Below are 16,332 nucleotides of genomic sequence, written 5' to 3'. Positions count from 1 at the left end.
TGATTCTACAATTTACAAAATAGTAAAAATAAAGAAAAACACATGAATGAGTAGGTGTCAAACTTTTGACTGGTATGCTACGTTTTAAAGGATGTGCATATGACCACAAACATTTCTATAGCAATCATGCAAGGCATTAATAGTAAGGCATACATAATGAAGGATTCATAAAGAGTTTGTCATGTCTTCTAGCATAAGAGGCTGAGATTGAAGATCATCCAGGCGGTGTTCTCTTCTCCTGGAGCCAAACACCCCCAGACTGCCCACTGAAGGCAGCTTGTTACATGTTTTTGAATGTTGAGCTTTAATTAACCAAGCATGTACTTTGAGGGATTTGGGGCCATTTTGATGTAGACATTCATGTCATCCGCAAAACTGTGGAAGAGGACCCCAAGTCACCTGACTACATGGCCGAGTGGAAGTAGGCAGAGGATGAACCGGGTGGGGGACACCACAGGTGACTGAGTGGACATGCACTCTTCTACAATACTTATTCTGAATTTTAATGTGAGATGGAGTGGAAGCCATTCAGGATAGTTCCTGAAATACTGTCTTTTCACCCTTCTGTGATCCATACAGTCTATAGTAAAGTTGTATCTGTTTGTTGATGTCCTCGTCTACTTCTATGAGTCTGATCTTGATTTTCTTGTAGTGTAAAGTTATCCATTTAACCATGTTTGACGATGTTTCTCATTTCTGGGGAACCTTCTCCAAACGAATGCTGCATCCTGCACCAGTATCCAGTAATCTGTGTCTCAAGATATTTTCAAGTCCCATTTGGAGTTCCATAGTCTGGGCTGACATAGATGTTGTGGTCCTGAAGTTATACACACATTTGACTTCCCCCTGGGAAGAGCAGAGGGTTCTCAGCTACTGAAGCTGTTACCTTGCAAGGTGAAGCTAATTTATACTCATCACATGGTCCTTTCCATTTTAGAACAGGTTGTAGGCAGAAGCTGATATGTGACCACCCTTCCGAAGCATCTTACCAGTGGTGCCCACACAAAAAGCTAGCTATTCGGTGACACAAGTGGGGACAGTTCAGGCTGAGGAGTAAGTTTCAAACATCCCCATGTGATACAAAGGCACAGTGGTCCTTATACCAACCAGATTCTACAATATGAAATTTAACATGTAGTGTTAAGATTTACTAGAGATGGCTGGACCAGCCAGCGGACCACAGATTACACAATGTTGACTCCCTGACCGTGTTGGGGGCTTGAATCTGGGGAGAGAAGTCATTTGTAATTTATCAGTAATTAATTTACATAGCTTGTCCTATATTATTGTATCATATCATTGGTCTTAGCATTGATGACTTGATGAAGTTATATACCATATACATTTACTTATAAATATGTTTGAAATTCTTTTAACTCAAACTATTGTACAAATATTTTGAAAACCTTGAAGGTGTGCCTTACCGTTTCCATTTCCCCCAGGCAGCATTGGTATTTCCTGATCTGGGGATGCCTATCAGATAGAAACAGTAATTAGTAAAACACATTGGGCCAGTTTCCCAGACAGAGATTACTCTCAGTCCTGGACTAAGAAGCACATTCAATGAAGATTAAATGGACAAAGTGCTGTACATTCCAAAACTAGGTGTAATCTCTATCTGGAAAACTGGCCCAATAAATTCAAATTTCAGTCAGAAGAAAGCACAAAGTAATACAACATGATGAAATATATTCATAGATTTCCAAAACATACCTGTGTAGGTATTTGAGAGCCTATAAAAAAGACAGATGTTCAATATTGTAATAAACATACCATGTAACCATGACGATAACAAACAGTAGTAATCTACTCTATATGAGAAGTAAAACATGTAGCATTCACAGAGTAAACTGAATATCACAGGCAATGAAAACAATGAATGGTACAAATACAATTCCAGTCATCTTACCCAAGTTTTTTATATTTCTCCCTATTTCTCTTCTTCTCATAAATATACAAACACCATCTATGGTGCCTATCAGGAAAAATAGAACACCAGCTATGATTCCAGCTGTGGGAAGTGAGGCTACTCCACATTCTGAATCCGACCAAGGAGTTCCTGGTTCAATTTCCAAGAATTCACATCTGTTAAAGACAAACAGAGGTATGTTTTTTAAAGTTTCTATTTGAGTATATTAATGTATTTATATCTTCAGGGGAATAACCTTTTGAACTAACTAATAAATGTCCACATTTACTCTGTATGTGGTTGACAAGATGTTAATGATCCATCTGAATGAGTTTTATCAGGGCAGACAGCACACACAGTATCTGTAGATGTTGTTCCTGCAGAAATACATGTTGAAATATGAATGAAAAATTCATTTGTCCCCCCATTTATTTAATTCCATTTACTGTAATGATGATTCACAATGAAGTTAACAACTTGACTCAATTGAATTAAGACAACACAATTAGTATTATGATGAAACAGAAGACCAACCTGTGTGACTGATGTATTGACCAGGTTTACAGCTGCTGTGTCTCTGGGCTGCTCTACAACCCTCCTTAGTTGGGTCTAGACAGTAGAACCCCTCTCAGTGTCCCACAGACAGTGTCTGATGAAGGTGTACATGGCTGCTTTACCATCAAACCCAAACCTAGAGAGAAAACATGTCCCTTGGTATCTGAAGCCAAATGTAAAGCCTGTTGTATTTCATTAAAACAACAGCTGATATAGTAAAGTAGCTCAGTGTTTATTCCCAGAACACAGAATTCTCACCTGGATCACATGTGGTACAGTTGTTGCATGTTGTTTTACCACTGGGCTCATCAAGGAAGGTGGAGTCAATACAGGGCACACAGGAGGTGAATGTAGCTGTAGTACAATGACTATGTACATGATATCCTGTTGAAAAGAAAAACAGAAAGTAATTACCTTTTGGTATTATTATCATCATAATTATTATTGTTTTTATGATTATAATTAACTCCTCATAAAAATACATAAGGTCCTTACCAGGCCTACACATTCTGCAATATCTGTCACCTATTTTATAGATGAGGCGATCATATGTGGAACAGGGTTCAATGTTTAGAAGTATAAAATGTATCTGCAAATATAGAATAAATAAATCACCACCATCAGCATACATTACATTTAAAGATGTGACACCAAACCCAAGATAACCTGTTATCTGCAAATCCAGTCAATAAATGTTACTGAAATGTACTTCTCTCTACCATGTTTTTTCTACAAGGTTTCAGTCAAATTGAAACTAAGGCTAGTGTAATGACTCTGGGTTTATAAGTGAGGATATCAACTCTGCCGTTCGAGCATGCTTTTGGGGCAAAGTCGATAGGGCGCTGGACTTCGGGCTAGAAGGTTGAGGGTTCGAGACCTGCTCCCTGCCTGTTTCATTACACTATATAGTAGGCTAATAACTTTGATTCATATTTCATAAAGGAAATATTTAAATTGATAATTTATTTTTGACAAGCCACAAAATGTGCAAATCCGAAATGTTTCACTTACAGTCCATGTCAAGGTTTCAAATGGTGTCATGGTTCCTCAATCCTCTCCAACTCACTGGAAGACCCACACACTGGATTTGTGAAGTTCTTAGGAGTTTTGATGTATCAAGATGAACTGACCTGTAGACTTAATGTATTTTAGTATATTTACTGTATAGTAAGAATAGTTCAATTATATTCTGCTTAATATTGGATACACTGTTAATAAATATAATATAGTAATGTATGTTGGCTGGACACCCCTGAGTTATCAGTCACCATCAATAAAACTGAACTGAATCAAGATATCATAATTTACAAATTTAAAGATTATTATATTTTATTATGATTCAGTTCAGATGATATCTTGCTGAATTTACAGCATGAAAAACAACTGTAATAGGAGAGTTATCAACTTTGGGACTTTCTGAACTTTCTGAAACAGAAATTGGCAAATAGTTAGAGAATGCTGCCCTCTTGTGGTGACATAGCCTTGTACATGGAGCAATGTCCGTTCTACCTTAGACCGCAGTATGAAGACAGACTAAAACTGCTTCATCAATAGAAATCCTCGCTCACACTTGTAGGTGATGTCATGGCGACTCGGGCGTAGAAACACGTAATCGGGTCTAATGGTCTCTCGGGCCGAACTGCGCATTTTTATTTTATTTCACCTTTATTTAACCAGGTAGGCTAGTTGAGAACAAGTTCTCATTTGCAACTGCGACCTGGCCAAGATAAAGCATAGCAGTGTGAACAGACAGCAACACAGAGTTACATATGGAGTAAACAATAAACAAGTCAATAACACAGTAGAAAAACAAATGTAACATAAAAAAAGAGTCTATATACATTGTGTGCAAAAGGCATGAGGAGGTAGGAGAATAATTACAATTTAGTAGATTAACACTGGAGTGATAAATGATCAGATGGTCATGTGCAGGTAGAGATACTGGTGTGCAAAAGAGCAGAAAAGTAAATAAATAAAAACAGTATGGGGATGAGGTAGGTAAATTGGGTGGGCTATTTACCGATGGACTACGTACAGCTGCAGCGATCGGTTAGCTGCTCAGATAGCAGATGTTTGAAGTTGGTGAGGGAGATAAGTCTCCAACTTCAACGATTTTTGCAATTCGTTCCAGTCACAGGCACCAGAGAACTGGAGGGAAAGGCAGCCAAATGAGGTGTTGACTTTAGGGATGATCAGTGAGATACACCTGCTGGAGCGCGTGCTACGGGTGGGTGTTGCCATCGTGACCAGTGAACTGAGATAAGGCAGAGCTTTACCTAGCATGGACTTGTAGATGACCTGGAGCCAGTGGGTCTGGCAACGAATATGTAGCGAGGGCCAGCCGACTAGAGCATACAGGTCGCAGTGGTGGGTGGTATAAGGTGCTTAAGTAACAAAGCGGATGGCATTGTGATAAACAGCATCCAGTTTGCTGAGTAGAGTATTGGAAGCCATTTTGTATATGACATCGCCGAAGTCGAGGATCGGTAGGATAGTCAGTTTTACTAGGGTAAGTTTGACGGTGTGAGTGAAGGAGGCTTTGTTGCGAAATAGAAAGCCGATTCTAGATTTGATTTTGGATTGGAGATGTTTGATATGAGTCTGGAAGGAGAGTTTGCAGTCTAGCCAGACACCTAGGTACTTATAGATGTCCACATATTCTAGGTCGGAACCATCCAGGGTGGTGATGCTAGTCGGGCGTGCGGGTGCAGGCAGCGAACGGTTGAAAAACATGCATTTGGTTTTACTAGCGTTTAAGAGCAGTTGGAGGCCACGGAAGGAGTGTTGTATGGCATTCAAGCTCATTTGGAGGTTAGATAGCACAGTGTCCAAGGAAGTATACAGAATGGTGTCGTCTGCGTAGAGGTGGATCAGGGAATCGCCCGCAGCAAGAGCAACATCATTGATATATAAAGAGAAAAGAGTCGGCCCGAGAATTTAACCCTGTGGCACCCCCATAGAGACTGCCAGAGGACCGGACAACATGCCCTCCGATTTGACACACTGAACTCTGTCTGCAAGTAGTTGGAGAACCAGGCAAGGCAATCATTAGAAAAACCGAGGCTACTGAGTCTGCCGATGACAATATGGTGATTGACAAAGTCGAAAGCCTTGGCCAGGTCGATGAAGACGGCTGCACAGTACTGTCTTTGTGCAAACCATCAAATCAAAGGCACTCCTTTGATTTAAAGTTGTTTTTGACAAATATGAAAACGTGTCAGTTTGTCACTTTCACGGGGTTGGAGTAATAACATGTTCACCTACTTAAGACACTGGCTCCAATCTAGGTTGTGCCTTTAGATTTCGAGAAAATGTACAACTAAGGAAGAATTTTTAGACCATGCCTACACAACGTTTCTAGTTGGTGAAGTATAGCATTGAAAACAGGCATGTAGACTAGTATTTTGTACAAATGGGGGATATGATGGACAGGCTTATTCATAACAATAAACAGGTTATTAACAAGATGCAATCATTTGCCATTAGTGAAAAGAGAGGAAATCCATTTACTTCATCTTTGCATTTAAAAAGAATTACAAATAGGCATCTATTTCCTAGCCAATTATTTATAAATGTTGTGTTTTGCATAGATTGCTGTCTTGATGTACATTGTATCTCAATTGCTTGAGGATCTGTTCTCTCTCTCCACCCCTTTCATCTGCACTGATGGGTCAATACTTGACAGTTAATCAATATGGTTGCTGAAATCATCATCATCATCAGGTAGATTTTTGTGTTTGCTTTTCATGTATTGTGTAATTGATATGTATATAGATATGTTTAGTGTAATTGTTGTTTATTGATGTTCATGCAGGGCTCATCTGCGAAAGAGACCATGGTCACAGCATGACTCCCTGCTTAAAGAAAAACGTTAAGTGTTTTTATTCATTTTCATGATCATTGCATAATAAATTCCTCATCTTTTCTGTGATATTTTCATAGTCATGAGGTAGCATAGGCCTACAACAAGGAAATCATTAATTCATTGTATGTACATATGGTATAATTTCATGGGACCCTGAATAATACAGTGTTGATGGCCTTTAACTCCACCCATTATTCACCACAAATAAACTCACTGTATATGGAAAACTTATGGTGTTTGCTCTGTCCCTGTACTATAGATTGCCCTTTAACCTCTGTAGCCTTCTGCCCGGTGTGTTTAACTTGTCTAAAGTATGGTATCTTTAAAGCTATTTTTTTATTTGTATTTTTATTTGTATTTTTTTTCTAGTTGAGTATATTATTTATATTGCTTTGTCTTGTCTGTGTGTGTGTGTGTGTAAAACTTAATAAACAGAGTTAAAAATTATTTATTTTTTTAATGTTTAATGAAATGTTATAAACATGTACAGCAGTATAATATACTCGCTTGTTTAGAAATAATACACAGAAACGAATCTAATAGAGGTTTAAATGCTATTTGGGTAAAAAAATAAAAAAAATAAAAAAAAAACTATTCTATGTGCCGCAGTAAAAGTATGCATGTTTTGGGGTCTATTTTGTACATACACACGGTTTATAAATGAGGCCCATGGTCTGTTTGGCAAGTATTATACCCCCACAATGGGGCAACGAACAAAAAGTAGCCAGGCTAGGTCTGTCTGAAAAGAAAAGAGAACAGCAGAGCGTACAGTAGGCCTGCCTATTCGTTGTTGTAAAATTACACAATCATTCATCAATATGAAAATATATGATTCTTAAAGTAGGTTATTTCTACGTAAATATTTATTTATCTTACCCAGCCTTGATCAGTAGTGTAGGGCCCTGGACTAACTTTACTTTCACTTTCCGTTCAGCGTAACAGGAAACAGGAAATGTTTTCAAAATAAAAGTTCCCATCAGAATAACAGAAACGCGTCAATTACCGATATTTACTCATGATATGAGAAATAATTGGGCTATTTTTTTTCTTCATATTTAAGTGACATTTGCAACACGTATGGGTTTTAAACATGTTCAAATAAATGCCCCCAGTGCAAATCACTGTATTTGAAATATATATTGGCTTTAAAAGCAAAAACTATTCTAGGTGCCAAAGTAAAAAAATATTGTAGGGAATACTTAGTAGGGTCTGTAGAATGTATATTTAAGTGATAATGCCCGAGAAGCCGGTGGTTGGAGGATATATTGGCACCGGTGTTGCAGGGCAGTGCCTTAACACATTGTAAATAGATGAGTATTAAAACTGTCACCTGATAAAGCGAAGGGCGCTACATTATGCTGTTTAGGCAGAGGTAAGGATTTTTTAAATATTAATATTTTTGAAGCAGCCATCCTCCATGCATTTCAAATAATAAACACAGCAACTGTACTTTGTTTTATCCAGTTCTTCACTCACAAGATGTAAACCCATTACATTCCTTTACTATGTAACACAGAGATTTACAATAGTCTCATATTTCTATTATCTTATGTCTGTTGACAGATTTATTAGTGATTACGTAATGTTGAAGTCACACAGCTAAATATTTTAACTAAAAACATTTAACCACTTTGAGTAAAACCAGTTGATTTATAAAGTACCAGACTCAATATTTCTGTAGCCTATGGGATACCTTCTAGAGGGCAATCATGTATTGTCATTAGTGCACGTTTTATAAAATTCTAATGCCTTTGTAGGATGAGTGAGTTAATAACCCTCTTACTTGGATTCATAGAATACTGACATTCAGAGAATAGTGACATTCAGGAGGTCATAAGGTCAATCATGTGGTAGCAGACTGGTGTAATAGTTGTGCTTTCATTTACAGTTCAGTAGTGCTCTAAATGTGCAGTATTTACTAAAACAAATCTAAATGGTAATTTCCCATGCTAATGGAAGCATTTACCCAGGAACGGTGGGCGTGACAATTTGAAAGATTTAAAACATAGCATGAAATATTGACCGTTTTTGTTTTGTAGATGACCTCCATGCATTTCAAGTAATAAACCCAGCAAGTGTACATTGTTAGGCAAAACTGTATTTAATGTAACATCTTGTACAGTATTATATTATATATAACCTTCAACAAGTTACATAAACATTTAGTAGATCACATTTAGTAGATCACATTACCATTTTTCCAACAGAAAACATTTATTTCTAAATAAAATTATATTATTCAATTCGGAGTAATGCAGTGTCAAACTTTGGTTGTACAACTTGTTTTTCTGTAAAGAACTTTGCTGGATAATATTGACAGCTTGACTGGTCATTTGGTGATTTTGAGAACAGTTCAGGCTGAGGGGTATGTTTCAAACATCCCCATGTGATACAAATACACAGTGGTCCTCTGTCAACAGGCATCTAGAAGTCATATTGTTCCTACTGGAGGCTGTGTTTCAGTGTTTCATTTCTTTACATTACAATACAATGTTCTGTAGAATCCTGTTATTATACCAACCAGATTCTACAATACCACATTTAACATGTAGTGTTAAGATAATAGATGTCTGGACCAGCCAGCGGACCACAGATTACAGAATGTTGACTGACGGGGGCTTGAATCTGGGGAGAGAAGTCATTTGTAATTTATCAGTAATTCATTTACATACTGGACAATGTTTTGTAGTACAATAGCTTGTCCTATATTCTTATATCATATCATTGGTCTTAGCATTGATTAAGTTATATACCATATTCATTTACTTATAAATATGTTTGAAATTCTTTTAACTCAAACTATTCTGTACACATATTTAGAAAACCTTGAAGGTGTGCCTTACCGTTTCCATTTCCCCCAGACAGCATTGATATTTCCTGATCTGGGGATGCCTATCAGACAGAAACAGTAATTAGTAAAACACATTGGGACAGTTTCCCAGACAGAGGTTACTCTCAGTCCTGGACTAAGAAGCACATTCAATGAAAATGTTCCATTTAAAGTGCTTTTTATTCAAAAATGATCTCTGTCTGGGAAACTGGCCCAATAAATTCACATTTCACAGTCAGAAGAAAGCACAAAGTAGTACAATGTGATGAAAGATATTCATAGATTTTCAAACATACCTGTGTAGGTATTTGAGGGTCTATAAAAAGAAGTGAAGTGGGTACCATTGTCTGCAGATAAAATGCCTAGATTTGGTGTTCCTGAGGTTATCTCCCTCACTAGTAGCTCACTAGTAGCATTGATACTGTCTTAGCATCACAGTGTGTGGTGGGAAATGCCTCCACCCACCTGGTGAACCTGTCAATAAGGACTAAACAGTACCTTTCCTTTCTTTCTGCAAGATCTATAAAATCCATGGCAAGATGGACAAATGTTCCTCTTGGCGAAGGGAAATGACCTGGTTTCAGAGGTGTTCCTTTGGCAATGTAAAATTGCATGCACAAAGCACATTGAAACAGAAACGGTTTCACATACTGAGTCAAATTTTGACAAAAACCAATCCAAAGAAATTGCCTCTATCATATCCCTCCTTGACAAATGGGCCATACCATGGGCCACTTGGCAAACAGAGGTAAACAGAGGGACAAACCCCTACTCCTCCACATACCACACCAGGAGACAAACCCCTACTCCTCCACACCAGGAGGGACAAACCCCTACTCCTCCGCACCAGGAGGGACAAACCCCTACTCCTCCAGACACCACACCAGGAGACAAACCCCTACTCCTCCAGACACCACACCAGGAGAGACAAACCCCTACTCCTCCACATACCACACCAGGAGGGACAAACCCCTACTCCTCCACATACCACACCAGGAGAGACAAACCCCTACTCCTCCACATACCACACCAGGAGGGACAAACCCCTACTCCTCCACATACCACACCAGGAGGGACAAACCCCTACTCCTCCACATACCACACCAGGAGGGACAAACCCCTACTCCTCCACATACCACACCAGGAGGGACAAACCCCTACTCCTCCACATACCACACCAGGAGACAAACCCCTACTCCTCCACATACCACACCAGGAGACAAACCCCTACTCCTCCACACCAGGAGGGACAAACCCCAACTCCTCCACATACCACACCAGGAGGGACAAACCCCTACTCCTCCACATACCACACCAGGAGACAAACCCCTACTCCTCCACATACCACACCAGGAGAGACAAACCCCTACTCCTCCACATACCACACCAGGAGGGACAAACCTCTACTCCTCCAGACACCAGGAGACAAACCGCTACTCCTCCAGACACCAGGAGACAAACCCCTACTCCTCCACACCAGGAGACAAACCCCTACTCCTCCACACCAGGAGGGACAAACCCCTACTCCTCCACACCAGGAGGGACAAACCCCTACTCCTCCAGACACCAGGAGACAAACCCCTACTCCTCCACACCAGGAGACAAACCCCTACTCCTCCACACCAGGAGGGACAAACCCCTACTCCTCCACACCAGGAGGGACAAACCCCTACTCCTCCACACCAGGAGGGACAAACCCCTACTCCTCCACATACCACACCAGGAGAGACAAACCCCTACTCCTCCACACCAGGAGGGACAAACCCCTACTCCTCCAGACACCAGGAGACAAACCCCTACTCCTCCACACCAGGAGACAAACCCCTACTCCTCCACACCAGGAGGGACAAACCCCTACTCCTCCACACCAGGAGAGACAAACCCCTACTCCTCCACACCAGGAGGGACAAACCCCTACTCCTCCACACCAGGAGAGACAAACCCCTACTCCTCCACACCAGGAGGGACAAACCCCTACTCCTCCACACCAGGAGAGACAAACCCCTACTCCTCCACACCAGGAGGGACAAACCCCTACTCCTCCAGACACCAGGAGAGACAAACCCCTACTCCTCCAGACACCAGGAGACAAACCCCTACTCCTCCACACCAGGAGACAAACCCCTACTCCTCCACACCAGGAGGGACAAACCCCTACTCCTCCACACCAGGAGGGACAAACCCCTACTCCTCCACATACCACACCAGGAGAGACAAACCCCTACTCCTCCACACCAGGAGAGACAAACCCCTACTCCTCCACACCAGGAGACAAACCCCTACTCCTCCACACCAGGAGACAAACCCCTACTCCTCCACACCAGGAGGGACAAACCCCTACTCCTCCACACCAGGAGGGACAAACCCCTACTCCTCCACACCAGGAGAGACAAACCCCTACTCCTCCACATACCACACCAGGAGAGACAAACCCCTACTCCTCCACACCAGGAGGGACAAACCCCTACTCCTCCAGACACCACACCAGGAGACAAACCCCTACTCCTCCAGACACCACACCAGGAGACAAACCCCTACTCCTCCAGACACCAGGAGAGACAAACCCCTACTCCTCCAGACACCACACCAGGAGACAAACCCCTACTCCTCCACATACCACACCAGGAGGGACAAACCCCTACTCCTCCACATACCACACCAGGAGACAAACCCCTACTCCTCCACATACCACACCAGGAGACAAACCCCTACTCCTCCACATACCACACCAGGAGACAAACCCCTACTCCTCCACATACCACACCAGGAGACAAACCTCTACTCCTCCAGACACCAGGAGACAAACCCCTACTCCTCCACATACCACACCAGGAGACAAACCTCTACTCCTCCAGACACCAGGAGACAAACCGCTACTCCTCCAGACACCAGGAGACAAACCCCTACTCCTCCACACCAGGAGACAAACCCCTACTCCTCCAGACACCAGGAGACAAACCCCTACTCCTCCACATACCACACCAGGAGGGACAAACCCCTACTCCTCCACATACCACACCAGGAGACAAACCCCTACTCCTCCACATACCACACCAGGAGACAAACCCCTACTCCTCCACATACCACACCAGGAGACAAACCTCTACTCCTCCACATACCACACCAGGAGACAAACCTCTACTCCTCCAGACACCAGGAGACAAACCCCTACTCCTCCAGACACCAGGAGACAAACCCCTACTCCTCCACACCAGGAGGGACAAACCCCTACTCCTCCAGACACCAGGAGACAAACCGCTACTCCTCCAGACACCAGGAGACAAACCTCTACTCCTCCACATACCACACCAGGAGACAAACCTCTACTCCTCCACACCAGGAGAGACAAACCCCTACTCCTCCACACCAGGAGAGACAAACCCCTACTCCTCCACATACCACACCAGGAGAGACAAACCCCTACTCCTCCACATACCACACCAGGAGACAAACCTCTACTCCTCCAGACACCAGGAGACAAACCGCTACTCCTCCAGACACCAGGAGACAAACCCCTACTCCTCCACACCAGGAGACAAACCCCTACTCCTCCACACCAGAAGGGACAAACCCCTACTCCTCCACACCAGGAGGGACAAACCCCTACTCCTCCACATACCACACCAGGAGACAAACCTCTACTCCTCCAGACACCAGGAGACAAACCTCTACTCCTCCACATACCACACCAGGAGACAAACCTCTACTCCTCCACACCAGGAGAGACAAACCCCTACTCCTCCACACCAGGAGAGACAAACCCCTACTCCTCCAGACACCAGGAGACAAACCGCTACTCCTCCACACCAGGAGAGACAAACCTCTACTCCTCCACACCAGGAGAGACAAACCCCTACTCCTCCACACCAGGAGAGACAAACCTCTACTCCTCCAGACACCAGGAGACAAACCGCTACTCCTCCAGACACCAGGAGACAAACCCCTACTCCTCCACACCAGGAGGGACAAACCCCTACTCCTCCACACCAGGAGGGACAAACCCCTACTCCTCCACATACCACACCAGGAGACAAACCTCTACTCCTCCAGACACCAGGAGACAAACCTCTACTCCTCCAGACACCAGGAGACAAACCCCTACTCCTCCACACCAGGAGGGACAAACCCCTACTCCTCCACATACCACACCAGGAGACAAACCTCTACTCCTCCAGACACCAGGAGACAAACCGCTACTCCTCCAGACACCAGGAGACAAACCCCTACTCCTCCACACCAGGAGACAAACCTCTACTCCTCCACACCAGGAGAGACAAACCCCTACTCCTCCAGACACCAGGAGACAAACCCCTACTCCTCCACATACCACACCAGGAGAGACAAACCCCTACTCCTCCAGACACCAGGAGACAAACCCCTACTCCTCCACATACCACACCAGGAGACAAACCCCTACTCCTCCAGACACCAGGAGACAAACCCCTACTCCTCCACATACCACACCAGGAGAGACAAACCCCTACTCCTCCAGACACCAGGAGACAAACCCCTACTCCTCCAGACACCAGGAGACAAACCGCTACTCCTCCAGACACCAGGAGACAAACCTCTACTCCTCCAGACACCAGGAGACAAACCTCTACTCCTCCAGACACCAGGAGACAAACCTCTACTCCTCCAGACACCAGGAGACAAACCGCTACTCCTCCAGACACCAGGAGACAAACCCCTACTCCTCCACATACCACACCAGGAGAGACAAACCCCTACTCCTCCACATACCACACCAGGAGACAAACCCCTACTCCTCCAGACACCAGGAGACAAACCCCTACTCCTCCACATACCACACCAGGAGAGACAAACCCCTACTCCTCCAGACACCAGGAGACAAACCCCTACTCCTCCAGACACCAGGAGACAAACCGCTACTCCTCCACACCAGGAGACAAACCGCTACTCCTCCAGACACCAGGAGACAAACCTCTACTCCTCCAGACACCAGGAGACAAACCCCTACTCCTCCAGACACCAGGAGACAAACCCCTACTCCTCCAGACACCACACCAGGAGACAAACCTCTACTCCTCCAGACACCAGGAGACAAACCTCTACTCCTCCAGACACCAGGAGACAAACCCCTACTCCTCCAGACACCAGGAGACAAACCCCTACTCCTCCAGACACCAGGAGACAAACCGCTACTCCTCCAGACACCAGGAGACAAACCGCTACTCCTCCACACCAGGAGACAAACCCCTACTCCTCCAGACACCACACCAGGAGACAAACCCCTACTCCTCCACATACCACACCAGGAGACAAACCTCTACTCCTCCAGACACCACACCAGGAGACAAACCCCTACTCCTCCAGACACCAGGAGACAAACCCCTACTCCTCCAGACACCACACCAGGAGACAAACCCCTACTCCTCCACATACCACACCAGGAGGGACAAACCCCTACTCCTCCAGACACCAGGAGACAAACCTCTACTCCTCCAGACACCAGGAGACAAACCCCTACTCCTCCAGACACCAGGAGAGACAAACCCCTACTCCTCCAGACACCACACCAGGAGACAAACCCCTACTCCTCCACATACCACACCAGGAGGGACAAACCCCTACTCCTCCACATACCACACCAGGAGACAAACCCCTACTCCTCCACATACCACACCAGGAGACAAACCCCTACTCCTCCACATACCACACCAGGAGACAAACCCCTACTCCTCCACATACCACACCAGGAGACAAACCTCTACTCCTCCAGACACCAGGAGACAAACCCCTACTCCTCCACATACCACACCAGGAGACAAACCTCTACTCCTCCAGACACCAGGAGACAAACCGCTACTCCTCCAGACACCAGGAGACAAACCCCTACTCCTCCACACCAGGAGACAAACCCCTACTCCTCCAGACACCAGGAGACAAACCCCTACTCCTCCACATACCACACCAGGAGGGACAAACCCCTACTCCTCCACATACCACACCAGGAGACAAACCCCTACTCCTCCACATACCACACCAGGAGACAAACCCCTACTCCTCCACATACCACACCAGGAGACAAACCTCTACTCCTACACATACCACACCAGGAGACAAACCTCTACTCCTCCAGACACCAGGAGACAAACCCCTACTCCTCCAGACACCAGGAGACAAACCCCTACTCCTCCACACCAGGAGGGACAAACCCCTACTCCTCCAGACACCAGGAGACAAACCGCTACTCCTCCAGACACCAGGAGACAAACCTCTACTCCTCCACATACCACACCAGGAGACAAACCTCTACTCCTCCACACCAGGAGAGACAAACCCCTACTCCTCCACACCAGGAGAGACAAACCCCTACTCCTCCACATACCACACCAGGAGAGACAAACCCCTACTCCTCCACATACCACACCAGGAGACAAACCTCTACTCCTCCAGACACCAGGAGACAAACCGCTACTCCTCCAGACACCAGGAGACAAACCCCTACTCCTCCACACCAGGAGACAAACCCCTACTCCTCCACACCAGGAGGGACAAACCCCTACTCCTCCACACCAGGAGGGACAAACCCCTACTCCTCCACATACCACACCAGGAGACAAACCTCTACTCCTCCAGACACCAGGAGACAAACCTCTACTCCTCCAGACACCAGGAGACAAACCGCTACTCCTCCAGACACCAGGAGACAAACCCCTACTCCTCCACACCAGGAGGGACAAACCCCTACTCCTCCACACCAGGAGGGACAAACCCCTACTCCTCCACACCAGGAGACAAACCTCTACTCCTCCAGACACCAGGAGACAAACCTCTACTCCTCCAGACACCAGGAGACAAACCCCTACTCCTCCAGACACCAGGAGACAAACCGCTACTCCTCCAGACACCAGGAGACAAACCCCTACTCCTCCACACCAGGAGACAAACCTCTACTCCTCCACACCAGGAGAGACAAACCCCTACTCCTCCAGACACCAGGAGACAAACCCCTACTCCTCCACATACCACACCAGGAGAGACAAACCCCTACTCCTCCAGACACCAGGAGACAAACCCCTACTCCTCCACATACCACACCAGGAGACAAACCCCTACTCCTCCAGACACCAGGAGACAAACCCCTACTCCTCCACATACCACACCAGGAGAGACAAACCCCTACTCCTCCAGACACCAGGAGACAAA

The 16,332-nt window shown here is 44.8% G+C and overlaps 1 non-coding gene across 2 annotated transcripts; it reads right to left on the bottom strand.

Moving 5' to 3' along the window:
* Positions 1-1,030: 1,030 nt before the first annotated feature.
* On the bottom strand, positions 1,031-7,269 carry LOC110532770. Of its 2 annotated transcripts, none has more exons than XR_005053345.1 (10): positions 7,206-7,269; positions 3,476-3,594; positions 2,960-3,053; positions 2,723-2,848; positions 2,444-2,600; positions 2,199-2,286; positions 1,910-2,085; positions 1,714-1,733; positions 1,425-1,473; positions 1,031-1,225 (listed from the first exon to the last, which is right to left on the bottom strand). It is a non-coding gene; the product is annotated as an uncharacterized LOC110532770 (transcript). The 2 variants fall into 2 exon arrangements; XR_005053346.1 differs by having other exon boundaries at positions 3,476-3,601; positions 7,206-7,266.
* Between the last annotated feature and the right edge of the window lie 9,063 nt (positions 7,270-16,332).

The sequence above is a fragment of the Oncorhynchus mykiss genome, chromosome 9 (assembly GCF_013265735.2).
Source record: "Oncorhynchus mykiss isolate Arlee chromosome 9, USDA_OmykA_1.1, whole genome shotgun sequence".
NCBI classification, from domain to species: domain Eukaryota; kingdom Metazoa; phylum Chordata; class Actinopteri; order Salmoniformes; family Salmonidae; genus Oncorhynchus; species Oncorhynchus mykiss.
The sequence above is the reverse complement of the archived record's forward strand: the minus strand, read 5'-3'. Positions and strand labels throughout refer to the sequence as shown.